General features: G+C 36.4%; 1 protein-coding gene across 1 annotated transcript in view; it reads right to left on the bottom strand.

Annotated features, from left to right (window-relative positions):
* The window catches only part of ZNF804B (zinc finger protein 804B), a 224,211-nt gene that overhangs the window by 29,193 nt on the left and 178,089 nt on the right, over positions 1–16,929 (bottom strand). The gene's annotated exons all lie outside the window — the stretch shown is intronic.

A 16,929-nucleotide genomic window follows, 5' to 3' on the forward strand; every position in this document is an offset into this window, starting at 1 on the left:
GACACAAGTGAGTACTATGGAGAGTCAAGTGCTTCAATTTAATACAAAATATTAGGTTAAAAGATAAAATTTCAACCATTTGAGCTGAAAGTTATTGCACTCAAATTAATGCACTCAAATAAAAGGCCTGATATGCAAAATTGGCAGCAGCCTTTGTCAGTGTTATTTCTTTTAGAAGTCCTTCATTATACTGTTGTTATTATTATGACACCTCCTTAAACATTTTGCATTAAAGCACAAACTTCAGATTTGGAAAACAAGAACAAAAAAGTTGGTAGAAGCTATTCAAATTATATTCACACTGACAAGCTGATATTTCTTGAGTGTATGTAATATATTGCCAGAGATTGCAGTAATTCATCATTTACTGTATCATTTTATTCCCCTAAAGAAATGAGTACTTTCTGCTACCAGGCTTTCCATGCTGTGCAGTCAGTGTTGTCTGCTGTCCACATGGTTTCACCACTCTTTGCGTGACAAACTCAGAGTACACGAAAGCCGGGACACACTGCACATCTGAGACAGCCTGCTCTTAGCACATCACACTGCCCAGCACAGCTCCAGGGACCACAGCAGGGTAGAGGCTGGTGTTTGGGTATGGCAGGTTAACATGAACCTGCATTTTGAACCCTTCAGAGGGGGAAGGACTTTCTTAATGATGATTCAAATCTGAGACTTGGCCAAGCAACCAATGCTGGTTGTCAGTGTGACACGCTGAACTTTGCACAGCTCTGTGCTGTGAGCCCTTCTGTTTTGCCCTGGTCTTTATATCCTCAGATTGGTGTGAGTAGGTCTTTTTTACACCATAGTTTTAGAGGCTGCCTTTGCTGGTGAGATTAACTTCATCTAAACTTGACTGTGTAGAAGTTCGGTGTATGGGTAAGACAGTATCCTAAGCTTCTTCTGTAAGAAATAGAAAAATGCTAGACGCTGCCAGATGGTTATTAATCCCATCTATTTCAGAAACCCCATTCTAGGATGAGATTAAATTCTCCAGAGGTTCTATCTCTCTCTGACCACTGCAAGGCTCTAAATTACTAACCTGGCCTACATCCTTAATTCTTAGATTACTGAACTCAAAGATAATAAATTCTATATTGTATTTCTTTAGATTCAATTCTAAAAATCCCCATGAAGCTTGCATGAACTGACCTACTTGAAGACAGGAGGTCAAAGGGGAACACTGTGACCAGAAATTTGATTTTGCATCTTATAGGTGATACCAATGACATGCCAGTTCCTCCCAGAGGATGCAAATAAATCTCTTTCCTGCAAGCATATAACTCAGGTAGGTCAATATACCATAGTACACTCAGAAAACAACTAACCTGAGCTAACATTTCTCCACTCAAGAGGCTGCTCAATTATGGTAGTTAATCCTGGATTGTATCAGGGAGAAATATTCTCACAATCAAATAGTTAAATAGCTTTCATTAGTTATTTAAATTTACAGAGCCCATTAAAAAGTGATACTTTTCAGCTTATGCTTCAGACCCATTGTTTTGCTAGCATTAATTATTCACCAGGCCTCTGATATAATTAAAATGCATAAATTAGAATGTGGATGCAATAGTATTAATTATGCAGAGATGTCTTCCCTGAAAGTCAAGTGGTGGAGGCAACATATTTTTATTCTAAACTGCTAAAAATGTAAGTTTTGCACTCACTGGAAGCCAGCCAAAGCATAATTGTTTTGCAAGAAGGGTTGTGCTTTTTGTTGTTGTTGTTGTTGGGGTTGGGGTTTTTTGTTTGTTTGTTTGTTTGTTTTTTGTTTTTTCTGCTTGGTCTGAACTGTCAACTAAATGTTTACAACCTGCTCCATCTTTCCTTCTGCTGAAGGAGAAGCCTAATTGTTTGGGGTGAATGCACCACAACTAATGTCTGTAAAGCACAACTGAAACTGCTGCTCATGAGCATTCCAAACTGCCAACTTTATCTTTCTCAGCAGAAATTAATACAGTTCCTTTCACATAAAGATGTTTTAAAATAGCAACAAGGCAGCTCCCAGGTGCATCCTAAGATAATCACAACTACCTCCATTGCCTTATTGCTTAATTATGCTTGTCTACCATGGCAGAATATATGACTTCCCGCTTGCTTATCGATCAGATTCAGGGAAATTGAATGTCACATCACATACTTTAGAAAGGTCATGGATTTTTCTTTCCCTACAAAGACGTAAGAACTTCTAGCACTACTGTAAATTGTGCATAGTCAAATTAATTTTCACATACTCCTAGTATCATCTCACTGGGATTGTGTAGACTGATGGTCAATTCTGGCATGACAAACGTGATCACATGAAAGAAAATTTTGGAATTGCACCTGTAGAAAACATACGTGGTCATGAAGATCTGATCACACAAATGCAGACAACAGGCAGGCAGGAAAGATGCACCAACACATTTTGAACAGTGGATCTCCAACGGTAAGGAATATATGCTTACCAGTCTCATAAATTTCATTCTGGATCAAACCCTCCTTAGTAATGGCACATAGCCTGAGTAGACACATGTATAAGGCAATATAAGTTAGCAGTTCTGTCTTTGAGTCATGGATAACAGTGGTACAAGCTGATGTAAGGGGTGATGCCATCCTTGGAGGTAAGAACTCCTAGAAATTGTGGATTAACCAACTTCTGTGGTGCTGGATGCAGACAGTGTAGTGTATAAGGATAAACAAGTGCAGAATATGTCTCTGAATGCATTTTTTCTAGAAGCCTGCAAAGTGGTTTCATATTATAGATTGTAATTGCATTCACATCAATTTGACCCACAGAGACACATAACTGTAATAATTGTTTACATATTGGATTAATTTAAAAAAATACTTCTCTAGCATGTTAGGCTAGAAGTGCTTTCACTTAGCAGCTACTTTGCAGTATGATTCGTATTGTGAAAATGCAATTAATGGTAGCTGACATTTCATTTTCTAATATAGGGAAAATCAATGAAAAATCCCATGTAACTGAGTTTTCTTGAATGTTGCCACTGACATTTAGTCAATTAGAAATCATTTATTAAATCCAGAGTCTGTAATAGATATTTAATAGACTGCATGGCCATTAAAGGATGCTGACCTAGACAAAACAATACCACATTTCTTGTCTCAGTAACTGATAGTAAATACATCTGCTGTGTTCAAATGGAAGAAGGTGAAAAGTAGGTCACTTGATACAATAAAACTTGCAGAGGCAATTTTCTACGAACCCATGGATTTCTATAAATATAGTGGAGTGAATGCATGTTGCTTGTAATAGAATATGAGAAAAATACAGCATCATTAGCCTGCTTTTGATTACCTATTTCTAAATTGGAATGCAAAATTAGTGACAGAACACGTAACTCACATTAATGCAGAGCTCAGTAAGTGACAGACTGCTCCCTCTTCGGGGACATAAGCAATCAGAGTTTGGTAACTTAAATATAATTTTGTGAGCCAGATTAGATATGAATGCAAGTTTCAAATACTCATGCAACTACTCAAGTGCCTCTTGGGGGTTCCCAGGCTAGAGGTTAAAGGAGAAATAGGACAAATATAAGCACATGAATTATCTACAGATTACAGTCTCCATCTAAGACTTTTAAACATAATTTCATTAGTGATTTCGATGAAAAAATTAATTGTGATTATGTATGAAATCTATAAATGATACTAATTAACAGCATAGGGCAGAGAAATGCTTTAGGGACCAGGATCAAGATTCAAAATACTGTAAGAATCTTCAGACATGATCTTAAATCAGCAAGATAAAATTCAGTAAGATGTGTGTCAAATGCTGCACTTTGGAGGGAAAAATCACATTCATCAGTACAATACTGGGAATAGCTGAGTAAATGCAAATGCAAGGGAAAAGGTCCAAGAGGTAGAGTGGAAAAGAAATCAAATGAAAGTCAACAATGAAAGTGAAGGCAAATCACATTCTGATGTGTTAATAGTAATGTTATAAGTAAGATGCTGAGGGTGATTATTCCACTTGATTCAGTTTTGGTGAAATGTCAGCTGTAAAATTCTGTTTGGTACAGCTACACTAACAAATGACATGGCTTCTAGAATCTGGCCCTGTATCATTCCCACTCTACACGTGACAGTTCATTCTCAGGCTTTTTAATTTCAGAATTCCCTTTGAGATAATAATAAATGCTGTCCCAGAATAACATTCAGTGCAGGGACCACACTCTACAGGCAGCAAGGATGAGACACCACCAACCTCTCCATGGCCTGTACAGTCTTATGAAAACCCAAATGATTTTTCTCAAAGAAAGCAGCACTTGCAGGCCATAAAAACACATGTAGCATTGTGTAACAGAACAACGACCCCAGCAATAGTTTAATGTAGCCCTTAGACTTCTTCATATAGACTGAAACAAAAACAAATAGAGTAACTACACCTAAGAGGCAGACTTGAGGATACTTAGGCCAATATGGACATATGGACAGTTTCCCCTGGGATGTATGTGCTTTTTGGGAAGACCAAAGTGTAGATACAGCCTTTTGAGTCAGTTTGCTTCCCGCAATTTGAGAAAGACATAGATGTACTTGAGAGATCTTTGAGCAGAAGTGTAGGGATAAGGGGTTTAAAAGTAAGTTACATGCCTAAATTAGGCAAACTAGACCTTTATCTGTAATTCATATTTCCATTGGATCATTAACGTGAGCACTTGTAAATGACATTTTTGAGGGAAATTTATAGAACTACCCAGGCTGGTACGGAACATCTCTGGGTGGTCAGCTTTGCATGGGTGTGTAGAAACAACAGTCATAGAACCTTCATTTTGAGTGCTCATTCATACATCTTCCAAATTCACCAGTTTTAGGGATACCTGCACATAATTTTTATGTCCTTATATATTTTCCTCTGCAGCTAGAGTGAGATAGATTTTAAAAGATCTTTAAAACTCGGCAGGCAGGTGATAGAATGCAGGAAGTAATCAAAGTACTTGTGTGCAGTGTGAGGCTTGAGTATCACAAAAATGTCCTGATATTAAGATATGTAACTGAACATCAGGTTGGTTGAAATTAATGAACTTTTCCCTGAAAGGACTCTTTTTTTCTCCCTGGAGAAGGCTGTTCTCTTACCTAAAGACTTTCCTAGGGAAATTTAGCTGTGGAGATAGAATAAAAGCAAGTGATTTTCTCAGCTGCAATAGCTGGCAGTATAGAACATTTTCATTTATCTCACATATGTTCTGCCATTCTCCACCTTGAAAACTCAATACATAGTTTCAGCCACTGTGGGATCTAGAGTGAGGATTTACAGAGCTATCTATTGCAAAGGATTTTTCTTCAAAGGCAGTAAATGCTGCCATTCTCAGCTGACTCATAGAGGGCAACACCTGACTTCTGCAAATAAATACATCTTCATATTTTTCACACTCACTGCCAATTATTGCAACATTTTCAGTCGTATGCACATCCATCTGCTACTAGAACACTGAGAAGTGCAATGCTTTTAGCAGGTCCTACATGCATCTCAGAGTACAACCCTGCTGGGACTAATAGAATGTGAAAACCAATTCCTCGTCTATTTACTATCAAAATCATCACTGTTGATTGGAACAAACATTGTAGGATGTAAGAATTCAAAGAACACGAGCAGATCTGTTTGGATCTTCAGAAAATCTTCTATTTTCTAAGACAAGTGGTTTCTCCTGGTGACTTTATAAAGGAATTGGACTTTGAGATTTTCTATACTCATTTTCAAAATTATTAATGAAGCATACAGCCACTAAAACTCTTTGTTGTGGATATACAGGGCATTTTTGAAACCTCCCAATGTGATTCAACATTTTTCTCCTCATTTTCAGAAACTGGTGGAATTGAGGGAGCTGCTGATTTTCTGAAAATTTGATCAAGAGTTGACCTGCAAAGGTAATTAGGTACCTACCTGTAAGTTACATATTGTATGCCTTCAGGTTAAATTTTAGAAAAATATACAATTAAACAAATTTGAGGGTTTACATAATTTTATATTGCAAAGGAATATATCTAAAATGAAGTATGTACTGGTTTTGGATGGGATAGAGTTAATTTTCTTCACAGTAGTTTAGTTTTCAAGTGGAGTTGAAACATGACAGAATATTTATCAAAATATAATTTATTTAACTGAGAAAAAAATACCTGGAATTACATCAGGGCAGAAATAAGAGTTCTAGGATAAAGCCAGCTTAAAGAGGATTTTAAAAATAAAGTGGAAACAACACAAATGTTCAATTTGAGAAAATCAAGGGGTAAAATTGAGATCGGTGATGAGTATTGTCCCCACAGGTCCAATGCTGTTCAATAACATCGTAGATGACATAGTGGGATCAAGTGCACCTATAGAAAGTTTGCAGATGACAAGAAACTGGTGGTGGGGTGACACACCTGAGGGATGGGATGCCACCCAGGGAGAACTGGACAAGCTCAACATGTGGGTGCATGTGTACCTTATGAGGTTCAACAATGCCAGATGTGAAGTCCTGCACGTGAGTGAGGACAACCCCCAGTTGTAAAAGGAGGTGATAAAGGATCTTCTCCCATGTATTAACCAACTACTGAGATGCAGATTAAAAAAATAATAATAATTTGAATAAAGCAATTACACACTTTCCAAATAGACTGGGGAATACACTCAGGCATATAGACCAAATGTTTTATAGAAATCCTTCAATATATTTGGGCTGAAATCCGTAAGGTTTCTCATCATCAGTGGAAGAGACTTGAGGACAACTTTCACATTGAAGTTGCAGGTGTCATTTTAAGATGAAACATGATATATTTATGAGGGGGAATATATGATGTGATTTGGTTGACTAAATTTGATTTGAAGATCTAGGAAAATCTAAAGTTATACTAAATCTGCTTAATGATTAATGTCTTTCTGCTTGATTTTTATCTCTGGGCCTCATTGTTAATCTATGCCCTATGTTAATGCTAGCATTAGCATTTGACTTATTGCTTTGAAGGAGTTTTCAAGCATAAAGTCATTAAAGAACAATTTCGAAATACAAATGCTGCCATTAAAGAACAAAAAAAAAATTGTTGCAATTCAGTAACTAGAGCAACAGCCCTAAGAAGATGAAGAAATATGACTCGAGAGCCTGGGAACACAAAGGGCATCAGAATTGTCAAAATTACTGGTGGTAGAGGCTGAAACAATTTCTGGGATAACTGGAAACAGATGTGGGTTTCTTACAGTTAAGATTATATTCCAGGCATTTAAAAGAAAATTCTATGGGCTTTATGGGTAAGACTAAAAAGATAAAAAATTATAGAGGATCTCAACGTATTTCCAGCTACGCTGCATATATGGTTCACTGATCTTACATGTCAATATGACTGTGGAAAAATGTAGATAGAATAGAAATAGTTTTTTTAAAGTTGGACAGAAGAACTGTTCCTGCTATGAAGAAGAAGAAAAAAAAATCATTCACTTTTTCCTTATAGTCCCACTTTTCTGCACAAATGTGAGTCCTTCAGTGAATCTGATTGTGACATTTTTGTCTGCCTTCTATTCAAAGTCAATTCCTTCAATTTGTTCACTGATTCATACTACTTTCTTTCTCCTCCTCTCAGGTGATCATTTCTTTTACTCCTTTTCTGGTGAGTGAGGCATTATCAATTAATCTGAAGAGTTAGTCCTCCATTTATGTCTTACCATTCTCACTTTTCCACTTGCGATTTTTAGAGTACAATGCCTGTTCTAGCACTGCATGTAATGGATTGATGTGATGTATTTCTTTGTCTGTCACCTCTTTTCAGATTAAATGTACTTGACATTTTTTAAGATCTTTGTACATTTTGACCTAAAGGCTTCTTCTATAAAACACAATGGAATAAAACTTATATGTAGTGTCTTTCATATTTGAGTTAGCTAAAAGCACTTTGCAACAATGATTTTGATCATTGTTTAGGAAATTGTGTAGGAAATTGTATCAGAAATACAGTATTTGATATGAACATAGTAATAGTTATCACACAATTCATATATGGCTGTTGGAACCATTTTTATTAAGTGCCTTTTTCACAAAATACAGGCTAATCATATCAGATAGCATTTTATAGTCTTTAATAACAATGGCATTAAACATTTAAATTTCTCTCTTTCAACATTGTTGGACCCTTTCTTTGCAGATACCGCAATATTAAAACCAGTTCCTGTAGTCTTATTCAATATCATAAATGATGCAATATGTCTAATATCAGTGGGTTTCTTTCCTCATAGCAACAGAGAATAATTTTTAATTTTATGATGAAATATTAATAAACTATTAGTAAATCTAGATTGGTCAATTTATTTCTTATATTATGTATATTTGCAATCTACTTCAGAAAATTTCTTAAAGCATTACTCATACATTTGAATTATATTTATACCATTCACCTTCACATAAAACTCATCTATAACATACTGCATCCTTGTTGCATTGTGTAGCATTTGATGACAAGATTTTAACCAGAAATCAGGCTATTTCTGTACATTAGCTTTTCATGTATTCTTTATTATTATTATTATTATTATTATTATTATTATTATTATTATTATTATTATTATTATTATTATTATTTTATTATTATTATTTTTTTTATTTTAACAGAAGACCAGAACAGTAATTTATGAAAGCTTGGGTTTTTCTCAGCATCTGAAGTTATCAAAGGGGGAAAAAAGAATTCTAAATTGCTCTATGAAGTCCAAACGGAAAAACGAAGTTTACTTGCACATGCATATATACTTCTTCTTCTGGAGCTCCACAAATGCATTCATGTGAGTTATAAAATTCTATGTACTTTTTTGTTAACTCTGCAATTTTTTACAAGCGGCATCTCCATGACCTGACCTAAAGCAAAAAACAATCTTTGCTTTTAAATGAAAGTATAACATTTGCATTCTGATTGGAAAAAAATGCATGGGATGGAGAGAGAGAGTGAGATAGGAAAGATGTGAGTATGGCAGAAACAGGGGGTGGAGGGAAGGAAAGATGGATGGATGGAAGGAAGGAAGGAAGGAAGGAAGGAAGGAAGGAAGGAAGGAAGGAAGGAAGGAAGGAAGGAAGGAAGGAAGGAAGGAAGGAAAAGTTTTTCTGCCTTTATTTTAGCCAAGTGCTTATGGTTTGAAACTCACCCTGCAGTACAGATGGCATTTAAAATTAGTTGATTTTTAAATACAACTGAACACTCAACATGTAGATTAATGGCACCCTTATGGAAATTTCCAAAGTTAAAGTCTCTGCCATCCCAGATTCTTCAGCCATGATAGAGAAAATAACTGCCTGGAAGGAGTCTTGGTATCCAGTGCCAAATGGTTTTCTTCAGTTTTCATGCTCAGTGTACAACCTCTCCAGGGGTGCACAACAGAATCTTTATATCCCATGGTATCCCGTTCAATTTACAGATGATCCTGCATGACTTCACATCTTTGTTCTTTTGCCTTCCTTTTTTTTCTGGTCCTTCCTTTCCTTCATGTTGCAACCCAAGGCAGAGACAGAATCCTGGTTCTTCCTGCCAGTTTCTATGTTTACCAGGCTTTATAATAGGTACTGATCTTCATTAATCAGCTTGTAAGTCTGCAACAGTTTTAATTACTTATTCACATAAAAAAAAAAAAAATTAGCCCAAATATATCTTCAGAGCAAATTCCTGGCCTTCATGAGGATGTGGAGAAACCCCATGCTCAGGATCAGTTGTGACATCTTGTGCCACTTACCAGCTTTTCTTTCTATGCTATCACCTGGGTTAAGCACATGTTGCAAAGGAGCATGAAGGGTTATCAAAAAATGTTGGCCTAAAATGCTCCACCATGTCCTCATGTCTTGGTGAAGTCCCTTCCCAGAAGCTGTAACAAACCACAGCTGTAGCTGCCTCCATCTCCAGCCCAGGCTCTAACATGGCCCAGCATGGCTGCACTCGATGGTAGATTTGAAACTGATTCTAATGAGACTCTAAGATCCAGCTGTAAAAGCATAATAAATGGGGAAACAAAACAGGCAAAAAGGAAGATACAATTTAGATCCAGGGGGATTTACTGAGATTACTAAAGTTAATAGAAAAGAGAGTGAGCACATCCTTGAAGGGTGATTCAAAAAAACCCCCAAAACAAATCAAGATGTGGAAGAGGAAAAAAGCTGTTTATAAGACTACATTTTTTTCCTGCTGTAGTATTTTTGAGTAAAATACTAATATGTTACAAAATTGATAGCAAAGATATATTGTGCTCTTGAATTCATCATGTATGATTGTTGGTATTAGAAACAGAACTGTATAATGCAACATGAAGTTTAAAATAAAATGTCAGTTTCTGAGACACAAAAGATCTTAAACAGATACTTTGTTGAACAAATAAAAGATGATCCATCCTCATCTTCCCTCAAATGAATAAACTATGTAACCTAAAGCTAATTCTGCCACAAGTACTTGGTTGGGAATATGTTACCCAGGCGTAATGAGCACTTCTAGAGCTGCTGTGGAGACCTGAGGCTTCCTGAGACAACAACTCAAGCAGCTGATTGCTGCTTGATGCTGTAAAATGAGGCCTCCTGGGGTCTCCATTAATCCCATGAATTTACTGAACACAAGGCAATGTAGAGGTGCTTGATTTTGGAAAAATGAGACAGGCTGGCATCTCTCAACTTGAAAGAGTATTTCTGGCTTCACCATCACCAATTATAAATACAAATGGGGAGTTCTCAGCTCCAAGAGTACCATCATTAAATATCTTGCCTTACTGTGTCATATTTCCAAAGAATAAGTCTTAAAGAAATGACAGAATTTATAACCACTACAGACTTTCTGAATTCCTCTTTATTTTTTAATTGTGATTCTGTGTTGAGTATTTAATGATTTTAATGCAACATAAGTGAACAAAAGTAGTTACTAACTTTGATTTTTATAACCTGTTAGTCCAACCATTTGTGTCATGAAAAAATGCACAATCTTATTAGGTAATGGTGCATTTCCTTAATGAATATGAATACAAGTGTGTGAGCTCTCTAACTCTTGATCTAATTAAAATAGATGACTCAATGAATTAATGATGAGACTTTTCCTTCCAGTATTTGAAACCTATATAGTAAACTGTCTGTTCTTAACTAAAATGCAACAAACAAAACCCATGAATATAATCTCAGTTTGCCACCGGCTTCACTGGAATGATACTTGGTTACATAACTGTATGTATGAAAGCAGAAGCAGAGGAACAGCATTTTCATACGGACACTCAGGTATAGGGTTTATTTTCTCATAGTCCTGAAAAGAGCAGAAAGACTTGATCACCCTTCTGGGCCCCTTCAAACTCGAGATATTATATGACTCTGTGATTCTTGCAGCAATGCAGTCCTCTAGTACGCTGAGAATTCACTGAATTGCACAAGAGGGTCTGGGGACCACACTCAGTGATTTGTGTAAAGTCATGCTTGTACCCATAACCAGTCTGAAAGCAATTAATAAACTATTGGGTAACTCTGATTGAGTTGGGACTTAGAATGAATGAAAAGTTTAACAAGGAATTAATGTGGATGGGCAGAAAAACCCCAAAAAACTTGGCATAACAATTCGAGTAATAACAGACCCTTACATTTCGGTTCAGAGCAACATATTCTAGTGCATTTCCATGGCTGGTGATTTGGGTCTAATACACTTAACTTTCATGCCTGAACAGCTTTTTGCTACATTGTCAATATACTGCCTGGAAGACCCAGAAGAAAATTAGCTATAATGAGGTTTGCTATATTAATGTGTAGCTGGATTGTTCTGAGCTGGCTCACACTAATATCAACAGCAATCTGATGGGACGTGCTCTCACTAGCGCAAGTATTCACAACCATGTCCCACACATCTGGGGAATAACACAAGTGCACTGTAGAAATGAAGAGGAAATAGTATTTTTGTCAGGTCTCATTGCCTGTAATTTGAGATAGTCTCCACCCTTTTTAATACAAATACTATGACACAGGAAATTTCTAAAAGCAGAAGTTCTGACTCGATTCATTAGGGCTTTGACTAGTTTATTAGGAAGTTAAACCTGTAATAATTTAAAGGCAACTGGGACTTCATTTGCATTGACAGGTGTGATCAAGTGAGATTCAAACTTCACAATAGCAGTTACTTCTCGCCTGAAAATTTTCTATTTTGCAATTCGAGAGGAACACAGCTCTTCAATGCTGGACATTTAACAGTATTTAGTGACCTCTGTACAGAAAATTTTGGTTATTAATTCAGTACAAGATATTTTCATATATTCAGAATACTTATCCTGTTCTAGAAGAACAACTCTGACAAGTTTTGCCTTAATTTCACTATATGTCTAACAGAGAGAAATAAAAAAGCAACTATATCCATACGTGATATATGCGGTCATCTCTGTCTTTATCTTTAAGACAGATAGTCAAACAGTTGCATAAACTTATATTTATTATTCAAAACATGATTCTGAAACTTGACGGCCTTCCACAATGAGTTTAGTGCCAGGACTTTGGTCTCATCCTGCTCAACTTTACAGCATTGGACTTGTATGCACCTTTCTGGAACCTGTAGGGCTGCATCAGCCATCACAGCTGTCTCTTGTAAGCCCAGTGTAAATCCAGCATGTTGAATGAGATATCATTTGGAAACAACAAGCGAAGAAATGGGCCTTTATGATTTGTCCTGCCTCAGGGATTGGGATGCCTTCCTGAAGTTAAATAGCTAGGCAGTTCCTTGCAAACTTGGCCTCCCTTTCATGTCTTGCCCACTATAAAGGTGAATTTTCTGTTCAATTTGGTAACATGGTACTACATTTATACATGTCCCTTTTCTAATCACCAGGAGGACAAAGGAGTTCAGTTCAACACTACTTGCTTCCAGCACCATGGAGAATGTGAAAGCAAGCACTCAATGACAGGAATAAGATTTGCCTGTAGGTTTGTGGCTGTGCCAGAAATAGCACCTCGTATTCCAGCCTTAGCCCAGTGAACTGCATGACTACATCTTCAATAATTTTAGTAAGTGAAGATATCTAGAAAGCATGGAAAAATGTGATAAAGGAAATGATTGGAAAATAAAGAAACAAATGACAGAGCACCGGAGGAAATGGACAAGGGAAAACATAACCATGAAAGATAACAGAAAGGAAATCTTCATGCTAATTACCTAACTGAAAAGAAATCTCAGCCTTGATATACATTCTTCAACATTTCTCTGTTTAGTGTCTGTAATGTTGTATGTATAACGACTACAAAACTTTTTTATAGTTCCATGTAATATATATATATTTTACATACATATTATTATACTACTACAACAGTAGTAAAATAGTGATGTAAATATGCTCTATATAATATCAAATTAATGTTATTACATTACTAGATTTTTTGACTATGTTATTAATATTTTAAATTTGTTTAAGATATTATTGTATATAAGTTATAAGAACTTGGCATCACTAAATCTAAATAATGTCTCAATACTATACTCTTCTATAAGGAGAAATAGTGTTACTATTATCCCTGCTACCAATTTGGCTGTCCTAATAATGTGTATTTTCATAAATCACGTCAAGTAAACATATGGTGCCATGGCTTCTTGTATAGTTTTAATATCTCGAAATTTACAGCAGAGTGAAAAGTTAATAGGAATGAGAGTTTGAGATTATTTTTAAATGTAAAAAGGCCTTGTTTTCATCTTTTTTGATTTTATGGTTAATGTTGAAAAGTGTCTTTTTCAGCTCATTTCATTTTTACTGAAGAGAGGCTACTTACAATAATGAGAGTTTATGACAAGTTAATCTTTTAATGATACGTTTGTCCCTAGTTTCTCTGTTTCAGATTTTAACTCAGATTTTAATAATAAATATAAAATCTTCAGCTCCTACTCAAGATAAAACATGCAGAGGTCCGTGAACTAAAGTATTTTCTTCAGTAGATACTTCTTAAAAATTTTTATTCATTAAAGTCATAGTTAAATCCTGGCAATCCTTATCACAACTGTTCAAGATGTACTGTTCTAAAACAAGCACTTGCTTGGTTATGCATGCACAATAAACCCTCTTACTGAATTTGATTCTCCTTACCACTTCTTCATTTGCAAATGTAATACATGCTTGCATGCAGAATAGGATAATGAAATTAATGTCATGCTTATATTTTCAATAAACAAAAAAGTAGTCAGCACACAATAAAATAATGGAAAATTAAAGTGACAAAGTAAGCAAGACAGTCATACAAAAGGCACAAACCCAGCCCATTTCAGGCAGTGTTTAATTCAGAAATTATACTCCTGCCCAGAAAATTTATTATATATCAATCAAACAAAAAAAAAAAAATCTAGGTATTTTAAACACTAATTGCCCACCAAGACATTTTCTGAAGTTACTTTTTTTCTGCTCAGATCCAGTATTTGGTAATTGGTTGTATTGCCCTGAAATGTAATGATGTGACACTGGCATCTAATTTTGGAATAAATTCAACCCTGCGGAGAAAACCTACTTATGATTCTCTGCCCCGCCTTGAGCAAAATTTAGGAGCTTGACTAATGTTCTGAACTCGGTTGAATTACAATTACAATGGAATGTCAGTGTCAGTGTGCAGACTTAAAAAAATTTCAAAATTACTGGAGGAAAGGCAAAGGCTGGACCTTGTCTGAATTAGCCACAGCTTTTGGTGGAATTTAGGCATATTTTCCCCTTTGTTTGCAAACTCACGCAAAACAACTGGAAGATAATTCTGAGTTTCTCATGCACATCAGTGGCTTCCATGTTTGCATTCACCTTGATTTCATTGAAATAAGCCTTCTTTCTTCTAATCCCTTCAGTTGTTGAGGACATTTGGGGTTGGTTGGACCTTAGGATCACAAAAGCTGCTCACATGCTCTTAACAGATTCTGGAACCTTGTGCTTAATTACAGTGTAATCATTGCTCTGGTATAACACCACCCGTAGTTCAGCCAGGGCACCTCATACAAGAGGTTTGAGATTCTGAAGGCAAAAGGAAATTGCAGTGCAGGCTTGAGAAAATGAAAATATCCATATTTGAGGCTATGTGTTTTATTTACTTTTTAAATCTATTTATACTAAAAATAAAGAAAAAACAGCTGCCAAGCAGGGGTTCTTCAGGGAATGAGGCCACCTCTGCCTTAGTATTTTGAATCAGATCAGTAGCATGCTTCTGAAGCAAACACAAAAGCCTTCTCCTTTTCCTGCAGTTTGGCTTGGTTCATGAAGCAGCTTTGGTGTGTGCAGCTGGCTTTCTTTCAAGGAAAACTGCAGCAAAAGGGTTGCCCATGGTACACGCTAAATGTGCCTCAACCACAATGGAAACACAAAAGTGAAGACTAATGTCTTATCCTGCCTTATCTTATCCTTATAAGACTAATGTCTTATACCTTTGAGCCATGTATGTAGTGGGGACCATTGCTCCTAGTGAGCAGCCTAAATCTTGTACAAAGCAAAATGTCTGAAAAAGTTTGATGAGGTGTCTCAAAACCAACCCTTTCAATTCACAGATCCACTCCTACTTAATGGAGTTACTTGTTCATGTAGACAAAGCCTGGCTACATGGTTGTCAGAACAGCTTATGACCCCCTTTTGTAACCTCCCCTGTCAGATTCTCTGCCACATTTAGCCCTGGTTTACACAAACTCTGTAGAGCACAAAGGTTTTGCAACATACTAGTGGGGCATTTGTAAACATATTGTATTGTACACATCTTCCTTGGGTGACAGTTGTGTTGTTAGACTCCTCCCTACCTTTCCAGATTTGAGGGGTTTATGTTAAAAATAGGAACAATAGCTTGCTGAGTTAGGTTAAAAAACTCACTCCATGGTCCACCCTGCATTCTGCCTGTCATAAAGAAGATGGGGTCAAACACTAGGGTTGCTCTGTGTAGAAGTGAAGGACAGTCCATTAGCAGTCTGTAGCTTTGAAATAGCAGTGAAAAGAATGTGAGTGCCCAAAGTGAATTTTTCCCCTCTCGCACTCAGGAAGAGTCATCTCTAACTTACACAATGAGGTCACTGTGTTTAGGGACTGAATTTTCTTTTCCATCAAGGAGACACAAATATGGCTTAGGTTCTATAAACTGAACATTTTGGTAACACTGCAGTCAGGTCAATTGAAGTAGAACTGGTACAGAAACATTTTCAAGCATCATTTCAATTGTGTGTGGCTGTCTTCCAGGGGTGCAAATATCATTACAAAATAGCAAAGCAGTCTACGAACTGGATTAGCTGAACAACCGTTATCAGCACTCAGGAAAATAATATCAGTGACTGACTTCACCTGCTTGAGTGGTTTAAATGTCCTGCCTTTCCATACTGATAACATTTGGCACCCCTTGCAGCCTGAAGAGAGCATGATTTTGTTTGATGTAATTATGGAACCATAGTATAGAGAAGAAAAGACATATAGTCTAGGTCATCTTGTCCATCTCCCTGTAACTACATGAAGTTGCCTGGCCATATGCCTGAAGTGTATTAGAATAACACCTGCTTTTTTGCTCCTCTGTGATTTTTTTTATTGGATTTATTGGGTGGATTTTCAGATACAGAGCTGCTATGTTCCCAATAGTAATGCTATTTGAGTCTTAACATAGGGAAAATATTAGTAATTTGCTTTGGCAGGGAAGAATAAGAAGTGAGATGTTATTTTTAGAAATGTTCAAAAGATTTTCCTCAGAGTTTAGTCTCCCCAGCACAGGATGTCTGTATGCAGGAGGACACTTTGGCTTGGTATGGGAAAGTACTTTCCTGTCGTCCAAACCTGGCAACCTGGCTTGGAGACAGTCAGGAAATTTGTACTGCCAGGTGGATTTTGAAGTGATTCTGGGGGATTTTGAAGTGATTCAATGCAAAGAACCATTTAGAGGCAGAATCCTCATTAACCAAATTATGCTTCCTGTCCTTAGTTTGCCTCACAATATACAAAGTTAGAATATGCAAGGTATGTTATATGATAGACTCATCGTATCACAGAATGTTTTG

Source organism: Chamaea fasciata, unplaced genomic scaffold (assembly GCF_029207755.1).
Source record: "Chamaea fasciata isolate MVZ Bird 193981 ecotype frontalis unplaced genomic scaffold, bChaFas1.0.hap1 SCAF_1, whole genome shotgun sequence".
Taxonomy (NCBI): domain Eukaryota; kingdom Metazoa; phylum Chordata; class Aves; order Passeriformes; family Sylviidae; genus Chamaea; species Chamaea fasciata.